Raw genomic sequence first — 11,239 nt, forward strand, 5'->3', positions numbered from 1 at the left:
TTGACATTTTACAGAGAGACGGAACACATCGCCATTCAAAGACCTGAAACCTTAATAAACTCAAAACTTTATATGGCTTAATGCTCTTTACATACTTCTTCTGTGTAGTGTATTTAATTTCAGCCGTGGTAGCTGTGAATGAATAGAATTCCCGCCTTCGTGGCTAAAATCATGATAGTTTGGTCTTACAAAAACTGTTTCTCCCACCGCCATTTGCAACAAAAGATACTTTACATCACCAAAAAATAAATAAAAACACACAGATTACGAAACTTTTAATAGATTTAAGATTGATGAAAGATTTGAGACAGTCACGGGATCAACGGCCAGTTCCTCCAAGTTGTCATGAAATTTAAAAACCAAATTCGAAATATTTTCATATTTGATTTTCATAAAATCAATGTTTTAATAATTCTTATATATCCGAAATTAAAACATGTACAAATGTAGTATATTTGCCGAACACCAAAGGCCTTTTGGCGGTTGTAAAGTTCTTTGAGTGGATTATGTTAGAAAAAAGTATAAGCAACATGCTTTATTGTCAAATAAAAACATACATCTAGACTTTTGAAGGTAAAATAATACAAGGCTTCTGTATGTTGGAACTATAAATTGTTCGTAAAATGTATAATAAAAGTATATTTATTGAAAAAGAACTTCCTTATTAAATAACATTCGAAGGTTGTATTTCTGCCGATTATAACCCATGGCGATTTTCATCGCTTCTAATACTAAAAAGGCACACCAGAGATATATTTAGTTTTAATAAGTTTGCTGTTTATGGATGGCCGTGGCCATTTCAGACAATATCAATTTCCTTTAGACGAAGAGCTTTACATAAATATATGGGATTATATTCAACTTTTAAATTTAAAAATATTTGGAGTTTTTCTGAACTATTCTTTCTTAACAAAATTGTAAATTATAACTGTAAAGAACAAATCCAAAGATTTAGGGTCGATCTGATGGGTAATTTGTTGACCTCTCAGCCTCCTTATATAATATCTTTTTTAAGTCAATTTCCCAAACTGTTTACTTATTTCATCCTTGTTCAGCTTTCCACCAGAAAAGTTTCTGGGACTTTCTTTATTGACCTCAGGAATAGGGTCTAAATCCACAATGGGGGTATTAGACATCTCAGGCAAAAACTCAGTGGGATCGCTAGAAGATATGGAATGTTTATATCCTTCAAGCAAAGTCTGCAATCGAGTAACATAGGAATCCATAACCTTCTCTTGATTTTCTAGTTTCTCAACAGTAGACGCTTCGTACCTCTGTTAATCTTGTAAATGTTTAGTTAAAATGTCATCGACCAATACCTTGATTCGATTTGCTTGCTCTTTCATACTGTTTTTCAATATTTCCACATTCCCTTTTGCTTCCAGTGTTGCATCCTTTGATTCTTTGAGACGAAGACGAGATTTTGGGAGCATGTCATCGCGAATTTTCCGAATTTCCTCAATGCGTGTTTTGTAGTTTTTGGTGTATACTTCTTCAAGATTCAGAAAACCGTGACCATCGTGTTCTTTTGTTGTACAAAACGCACAGATCGCTTGATGGCATTTTTTGCAGCACAGGGTCAGTTGTTGCCGGGGGTGTAATTTACATGGAACGGACGAGACTGTCAACGTTCTATCCTCGTATCTGCAAACTTCGTGTTGCGAACTATCGGGGTGTTTCTGATGTTCATCTCGGCATTCGCCACACATCCGCTGATGACAGGCATTGCAATAAAATTCGGAATAATTTCCGCACGTCCGAGTCTGACATTCTATGTGATGCTGAGACATAGCGAGATCTTCTCCTGCATAAAATAGTATCGTTTATATTTATTTTAAAGCAAAAAAATCCAAAAGTCTTTTGTGTGAAATGTAATGTCGTTGACTAATGAGAAGAAGGAAAAAATTCCTATATTATAAATAAATGAATAAACAGAAGCTAATAGGTAAGAAAAGTGCATGTTTGAATGAATGAATCTTACTGGCTTTACAGATATAATATTTGACACCTTAATCATACAAAGCGCTCACTGACAGTGCATAATCATACTATTCAATCTAATTCTCTATTTTTAAAAGGCATACATTACCATTTTATATAAAGTAAAAATACATCAAACATCGATGAAATTGAACCAGTAGTATTCATTTGAGAGACAATTCTATTCTAACATAAAGAGCATACACATGTATACGAGAGACCCCCACCTTGTGTAAATCCGTTTTCAGCACTGATTTTGTGAATAATTTCAGCCACTTGGTTGGACACATCTGTGACTGCTTGTCTATAACCCGTCACGTAAAGCTCACTGTTACTCTTCTCCAAAACAACAGCTACAGTATCAGGATTGCGGATTGTCAGGGTCATCAGCTTATTTAGAACCAAAGGGTAAGCCTCCTGTAAAGTAGTGTGCTTGACAACAAGCAACTGATCAAGAAATACCTTTAGTTTTTCTTTAACATTTGTTTCCCATGTTCCTAAAAGTTGTTGACAATTCTTCGTTTCTGGAGTCAAGGTGCATTCTACAGTGAGAGAATTAGATTTGGACTTTTTAGGCCAGATAGGCTTCCCATAAACAGCCTCCAACTGTTTCTCTACTGCCTGCTGATTTGGAGGCGATTTGATGAGGAACTGCAGCTTCTTTTGATCCAGATCAGATATTTCCAATTGAGCTAGGGGTTTGAATGAACGACTCATTTCACAAAGCGGGTGTTCTGTATGCCCAAATCTGAATGTCAAAAAGTTTTATATTTTAAACATTAAAAAACTTACATGATAAACTTATTTATCTCTGGCAAATCGATTACTCAGTTTTGGACTAAAACTGTGGACAGTGGAGTGGATTCTTCTACCGTTTAAATTTTGAATGTTACATGTACAAAACTAGCTTGATGTCTACAAAACTGCTTAAGTCGAGTTACGAGGCGAGATGATAAGCAGCATACCAATGAAATAAAACGTAACTATAACGTGCCAGCACTTGTACAGAAGGTCGATCTCAGCTCCACGTTCAACAAATATGAGGTCAAAGAATAGGTCAAACATTTCGAATATTCTGTTAATGTTACTATAATAGGCCCTTAATACATTTGAAAGATACAACCTTTGTACAGGATTGAAAGAGTGCAAAATAAAGGATAAAGGTAAAAATTTGTGATGTGAATGGGTCTCCTTACCTTAAATATTCAATATAATTTATATTGCACAAGGAAGTCACTTTGTGATGATTTTAAAATGTAGATCTATACGCTTTCTATAAAAAGTTATATTTTCCTACCTTCATATAGGTAACACGGGTAAAGAAAAGTTGTATTTAACGTTAGGACGATATCACCGCACAGGAGTTAATAGGAGGTGTCAACTCACTGGTGTACTTTCGGTTTGGTTTGTAACTACCAAAGACTATAAAGGTAATAAGAATGTATTTGCAGGCTTTTAAAACGGTTTACAAATTTTTTTTTCTCAAATTCATACAAAATCAAAGTACTGAAGTACTGACGGGAGTTGATTTTATCGATTATCATTTATTTAAAAATTAACTTATCTTGCATGACAATTACTATTATTATACTTTCATGTTAAATACTGAAATCTGATTGGTTTAGACGCAGTTGATAATCCGTTCTATTACCCTCAGCGTTAGCAACGTACTTGACAATGGGCAACACAACGAATTGTTACATGCGCGTAAATTATGCGCGTACGGTTCGACATAGAATTCACGTCATTCCTACATGAAAGCAGTAAAGTTTTCTTTAAAAATAAGACATTCAGTATAGTAAAATAAAAAGTGCCTGTTTGGGAGGGTAACCGTTGAAATTAACACCCCTCGTAAACCTCGAGGGTAACCGTTGAAATTAACACCACTCGAAAACCATTGTCAACCTCCGCTTCGCGTCGGTTGACAATGGTTTTCTCAGGGTGCCAATTTCAACAGTTACCCTCCCAAACAGGCACTATTTATGTAAAAGTTTCTAGTATTTATTTGAATTACGCACTTTTTATAATATAAATTATTAATCTTTTCCGGCAAGAATTTCGAGAAACTCCATATGAATCATGTGTAATATTTAAAGATAGATTTCAAACTATGTATTAGTAGTCGAAACAATTCTAAAGATTGTATGGATCCAAGCACTATTGACATCAAACTCTTAATACAGTCTCGTTAAACTATACGCTCGGCTGTCTCCGTTAATCTCAGAAAAGCAAGAGAGCCTCTCTGCTTGTCGGAGATTTACGAAGACAGCCGAGCGTTTGGTTGAATGAGACTGTATTTAACTCATTAAACTCTGGCGTAGGAATACATGAGACTACAAAAATATCTAAATTGTTCGTATTATATAAGATCTGACTATTTTCAAAGTGTTTATAGATAAGTTTCCTTGAAAAACAATGATCCAGCATAAATTACATCGAATTTTTCTATTTTTTCAAAAACTACGTCTTGTCAGCGGTGATGTTTTGTGCCTAGGTCCAAACACTGTTTCACTTTCGGTTTGCCAGAGTAACTGCATAGGAGAGTTGATTAAAATCAACTCCCAAAAACCGGTTGTAATTCGTAGAAAAACTGGTCCACAACACTAAAATCTACATGATCCAATTATAAACATAAAGTATAATAATTGTCATTTAGTGATATTTCCTATTTCAATAAAATCAACTATTCAAATAGGTAACATCTTTTCCCGATTTCATTGAATTGATGATATCATCTTATTGAATAGTTGAGTTTAACATTTGGATATCTAATGATTGATGATCCCCCTTTCAAGACAATGACTGGCTAAGTAACAAATATGAAGGCTGTCAAACCATGGTATGTTGTTAAAAAATATTATTTAACGAGGCCTAGTACAGATCTAGTGCGCAACTTTTTTTTTTCATGCAAAGTTAAAACTTTCTTTTGAATTGTGTTTGCAACTGTATGCAAAATTAACTTTATAAAATATATAGTGGGGTTTTTTTTATTTGAGAAATTGTGATTTAATGAATTTGATGATAAAATACTGGAATGGCGTCATCGTTTTCCGGTATTTTAAACCGTTAAGCAAAAGGAAAAGGTATGAAAAGCTCATTTATTTGAGGCGGCGATGGATTTTAAAATTAGGAAATTATTTTGATAGATTATTAAAAAAAAAAACATATTAGCATTTTAAAAGTGTTTTTTTTTAAAGTTAATTTCTTTAACCATATATATCATAATGTACCATTTTTTAGTGAAAAATTAACTTTGAAATTCAATCTAATTGAAATTGGACTTGTAAATCCGCTCATCTACGATACGCTATACAACTTGTATAGCGTATCATAGAGGTCTAATTTTAATCAGATTGCTTTGATTTTTTAACAATACCACGAAGTAAACATATTTTTTTTCTAATTTCATCATTTCGTGACTTTTTACAACAGCTTTTATATATCGGAAAGAGAAAGAAATCCCTAGGGCAGAAATACAAGAATACGGGAGAAATTATTAACCGGGCTTTGGTGAAAGCAAAGTCCTGCCTGTAGGCAGACAATTTTTTTTAATCTTTTTTTTTTGGGAGGGGGGGGGGGTGATTAAATTTAGCGATGAGTCAATTTTCTTATTGATTACGTGTCTAAAAAACAAGACTATACATGTATATTTTGGGCACATATACAATGCGCATGAATTTCCATGGACTACAAAGCATTGGTATTTGACTGCACATCGAAGAAATGGGGAATTGATTCTTAGCGACTGTTATGAAATTCAATGTACTGTTGTTTTTTTATACTAGACATACATATTTTTGCTTATAATCGCTATATAAAAAATTTAGTCTCCAGGACGCATTACCGACATTAAGAGCATGAGAGAGAGAGAGAGAGAGAGAGAGAGAGAGAGAGAGAGCCAGTCTGTACTACAAAATATGCATTACGACAAATCAAAAGAGCCCAGTTTTAGTACTTCAATACTTTTATTAAACCTAGTTTAATGTCTGTTTTAAGTTATTGTAATTGCTTACATAATAAACTTACTTGCTACCATGTACAGTAGATACAGTTGATACATGTATACCATATTCATTGTATGTGGGTCCTAATCCAATTGATGGTATGTCGTATGGTCATTAAATAATTTTACGCACAAATACAATTAAAGTGCATCTACATTATGTGTGATATTTTTACTTTTATGCGTGATGATTTTATGACGGTGTGTATGTAACTAGAAGAGGGACATTTTCCGTGAATATTCTGTGAATATATATATGCTTACAATTTTGTCTTTAGAGGATAACATGCTTCTATACTTATAATAAAAGTACCTCGAACACTATAATATCACCGTTGGTTTTTAACGGGTTTAAACTTCATATATGTCCTTCAAAGTTGCACCTGCGGTTGTTAATTGGCGTTATCAGATGTGTTAAAGTATTATTAAAAAAAAGATGTGGACTTGGCTCTCTGACTCCAATGTTTCTAAAGTGGAACGATAAGCTCGTATCTATCAACTTTAACAGATTGATATATGACGAAAAATAGATAAGAACTTGACATCAAAAATGATTCATACAAAGAATCTGGGGGAATAAGCTGTTACAAATGCCCACGACCCTCTCATACGTCCTATAAGAAGTAATTAACGTACGAGTTAACTGGGCATTTAAACGGTGGACAGTATTGTCCAAATGAAAATGTCCCAAAATGCGAGAAAGGGGCAATCGACATTTGAAAGGCGCAAATGCACTTAAATTTTGTAGTATTTACATATACTTTAAACTGGCAAATTTAGAATAAATTCATTTAAATAGTTAAAATACAAAAATTTTGATTACTTTCTAACAATATTTAATTTACTAATTTACCTCAGTCATCGTATAAAACCCCTAACGCAGGGGAGTCGATTTTTCCGCTTCGGAGACAGAAGAATTTAGTTAACTCCTTTTGTAGGTATTCAAAACAAGTATTTTCAAAAATAATATACAGTGGCGTCGGAAGCAAATTGAAAGGGGGGGGCTAGACATATAAAAAATCTTGACAAGCAAAAAAAAGGTCTTTGCTATGTATAAATTTGCAAAAAAGTGGGGGGAAGGGCTAAGGAAGACAGCGATAGTCAAACCAGTAACGTATAACAAGGGGGCTTGTTATAGGTCACTGGTCAAACTTTGTGTTGGTCATTGGTCCTAGTGGTCTTTGTGTCTTTTGGTAGAACTACTATGCTTTTTCTTTCACAACAAAACACGCATTTGTAATGTGATGTTCCTTCCGATACAATTGGAAGTGAAATACATGCCTAGTTAATCGTTGAATTTTCTTTAGGCGCATACTGTACATTTGACTTAGCTTGTATTCTGCATTTTGTGCACAATTACATGCTTTTGTCCGGCGTATGTCCTTGTTGTGTTAACAAGACTCTCAAGGATTAAAAGATGGAACGTTTTATCTTGCCATTTAATTGTTTCTTGCATGCACAACAACCATTTGTTTACAATATAAAATCGTGCAATCTCAAAGAGAATAACATACATTTTATATTTTATAAAAGTAGTAGAAAACGCATATCAAATAATTTCAAGTTATTATAAGCAAATTTTTATTATTAAGAAAAAAAAGGAAAATTACATTTTAACAATGTACATGTATATTACTAAGTAAAAAAAGAAAATTACATTCTAACAATGTAAACAAAAAAACCCCCATAACACGTACGATTCGAACACCCACTTTTACAGTTACATTTGTTTAAAGAACTCCTCGCTTACCACTACACCACCGATTCGCTTGTTTAAAGTCTATAATATAGCTGATTCTATTGTTATCAGTTTGACGCAAACGACTGGACTTGGTCATTTAAAGACCAAGCTTAAAATTTTAAAGAAGAAAACTTACTTTTTACCATAGAGTGGGTTTCCGTACCATTTTTTGGAAAATTGAAAAAGATAGACGTTAATATGTGTTAACAATATTCGTTCTTTAAAAAATGGTACGATGACCCACTCTATGAAAAAATATAATTTGAACATCCGATTTCTATATCCTTTTGTTGCCAAATTAGCATATAACTATTTTGTTGTCTTAATATCAATTAAATGTGAAGTTACTTTTTGTGGGTTATCGCAGCACTGAATGTTTATGATCACATATGTTTAATAAATCTAACGAAAGTGAAATTTGCTAGATATAAAATATTATTTTATTTTAATAAACTTATGTGGTTTTTTGCCTCGGCTTATTCCCCCAGATTCTTTATCGGTTTGGTTAATACCCCAAATTGTTTACGTACATGTATTTTTTCCTTGCTCAGTTTCCACGAGAAGAGTTTCCAGGACTTATTTATTGGAACTTCAGAAATAAGCTTCAAATTCACATTTTGAGCATAATTCAATTCAGACAAAGAGTCGATAGATCTTCAGAAGGCAATTAATTTTTATATTCTTCCAACATAACCTGCACTTTATTAAGTAACGAAGATGTCAACAGCCGTTTCTTGGTTTTCAAGTTTCTTAACATGCAGCAAATGTTCGTAACTGTGTAAATCCTGATGATTGTATTCCTTTTGATTTAATTTACTGCTATCTTGCAGAGCAAAATGATATACTTTGCCGAAATTTCAGTAGGTAGATAATTAAATGACATAAATGAAACAATTGACGTTACGTCATATTTCACCAAACTATGTCATTTTGCCCTGCAAAAGAGCAGTACCGCAGTTACCGTGAAGGGGTTAATTGCGGATTAAAGAAACCTGTTTCGACTTACTCGCTTATCGTATCAAGAGTCCTCGACACCCCGAGACTTTCACCTTTGTGTCACAGCATTCTTGTAATTTAAAATAGAAATCTCCATTTGGAGATTAGAATTTCATATCAGAATGTTTCAGATGGCATGCATTTTCATCAACAACTCGCTGGAGAATATGTCAAAAATATCCTTTATCTATATCGAGGAGAGAGATGAAACAATAATGCCAACGTTAACATGTATATAGATGTAGTACAAATTCAATTTGATATATTCTAGTACCAAATATCATATAAGATCGTAAAGATTATAGACAGATTGAGCAGTTCACCGGTGTTAAATGTGCAACAACAAAAACCTTGCAAAGTGACTAAATACAACATTTATAAATAATTAGAACCATTTTAAAAAGACCTTGGACTTTCGGTAAAACTATCAATTTCTTGCATCAAAACAAGTTAAAAATGACGCTGGTTTTGAGTGAATAATGCATATATTGCGTAGTCTTAGCTCAAAAGAGTCCAGCTCTTGATAAATGGTTCTATATTCCAACTTCAAATCAACAAATAAAGACTATTAGTAGAAAAAAATACAAACATGATCAGCGCTCGGAGTTTTCAGGGTTTGATTGTAGTTGACATTTTTATAAAGTCGCATTCAGATATTTTCGTAACTAGAATATATATTTTTTTCATTGACTAGTGGATATCAGATATTGATTTATCAACCATTAACTTTAAGAGAATTATGTTTGAAAGAGCTCATTATATGTGAATTAAACATCATGTCAGACTGACGTAATACAAATGTACATTTAAAAGATAGAAAGAACACGCAAATAGGTGATGTGGATTGACAATAAAAGAGGAATTGAAAAAAAATTCCTTTTTTATTGAAGTTAAAATTCATGTTTAAATTCTGTAACAGTTTTATTGCAAGTAAGAATAAATACATTTAATTGATACTGGTAAAGTATTTTGAACACATACTGTATCGATGGACGATGAAATAATTTTTCGAAATCTATTCTAGCCATGTTTCAGCTTTTATCTTCCCTTTCAAAATGATGCAATGTTTCAAAAATATACTTTTCAGTTTTCTTATTGTGAAAGAGAAAATCCTTTCCCGAAAGACGTATTTTGTCTTGTGTAATATAATTTAAACATATTTTTTGTTTGTTACTGATATAAAAATAGTTCGATCGCTCTTTGAACATATTTTAGAAAGGAAAAAAATAATAAAGGGGAAGTATCAGCAAGACAAATCACAGTTTTATTTAATTATAAAAATCACCAGTAACACAACTCGTTATTTTTTTATTTTATTCTTTTATCGTATAATAAAAGTGTAACCTAGTTGTTAATGTTGGTTAATGATCATTGTGTCAATTCATCATAAATGACAAATAGTTCAATTAAAAATACAAAAAAGTGCTAATTTTATTATCTTAAAAAATTCCGTTTATGATGTTATTTTTTATGTATAAAAAATTTTGTTTATACATATAAAACAATAATTTTCATGTGTATATTTTCATTCTTCATGTAATGTGTGGTCTACATGTATTTAGGTTTAAACAGTCATTTGCTGGATATTATTTTATAGTCAACAATGTAGGATTTGTTTTACACTTATGCAATATGCAAACAAGCTTGGTCACTCTGTAGTAGTTATTTTTAGACCAGGCAGTGGGTCCCTAATTATTGCAGATACCTAAATTCCATGTCCAAATTAGGTAATGCATTGCATAATGGGCAGCTACATCTCTGGTGGTCAGCCACCACGTGATTCTCTTATCTTAGCAGTATTAAGTTTCAGTAACTACTTGTAGCATCATTCCTTTGTCCGGACTCTAGCTAAGCAGACGCATTGTGTTTTTAATTATCCCACCCACCATCCCCATGCTTCACCTTTTGTATGCTTTAGATAAGACATTTGTATTTTAATTTGTTCTCAATGCAGTCGTTGGGGCTCTCACAATTAATTGTAAAAAATTTTAAATTTTTTTTTTCTTTTCTTTTTTTTAAACTGGCCTGGGCCTGGTTACCCCCAATTCAGATAAATTTCTATGCATTATGTAATTAGTTATATCTACCCGCTGGTGTCAACCCGAGTCCCTGCATTTAAACCTGATGGTGTCAACCCAGGTTCCATCCCTTAAATCCCGATGGTGTCAACCCGGGAACCATTCCTTAAATCCCGATGGTGTCAACCCGGGAAATACTCTTTAAATCCCGATGGTGTCAACCCGGGAACCATTATTTACCCGACGGTGTCAACCCGGGTTTCTTAAGTTACAGCTAATAATTTCCTGATGGTGTCAACCCAGGAGTTTTTCAGTTTTATATGTGAGTAGCCCCCGAGAAGGCCAAATATGTTGTATTTAGTGTGATTTTTAATCTATGCTTTGTCAGTAGATTTATTTGTTGTGCTTTTGTTGGTGTTTAATAATTGTAAAGTATTTTCATGTGTAGGTTTAATAAATTGTTCAACATACTTTGATTTGCTCTTGATATATGTATAAAAT

The 11,239-nt window shown here is 33.0% G+C and overlaps 1 pseudogene; it reads right to left on the reverse strand.

Moving 5' to 3' along the window:
• Positions 1-262: 262 nt before the first annotated feature.
• Positions 263-3,395, reverse strand: LOC128181271 (uncharacterized; annotated as a pseudogene).
• Between the last annotated feature and the right edge of the window lie 7,844 nt (positions 3,396-11,239).

This window comes from Crassostrea angulata, chromosome 4, assembly GCF_025612915.1.
Source record: "Crassostrea angulata isolate pt1a10 chromosome 4, ASM2561291v2, whole genome shotgun sequence".
Lineage (NCBI taxonomy): Eukaryota > Metazoa > Mollusca > Bivalvia > Ostreida > Ostreidae > Magallana > Magallana angulata.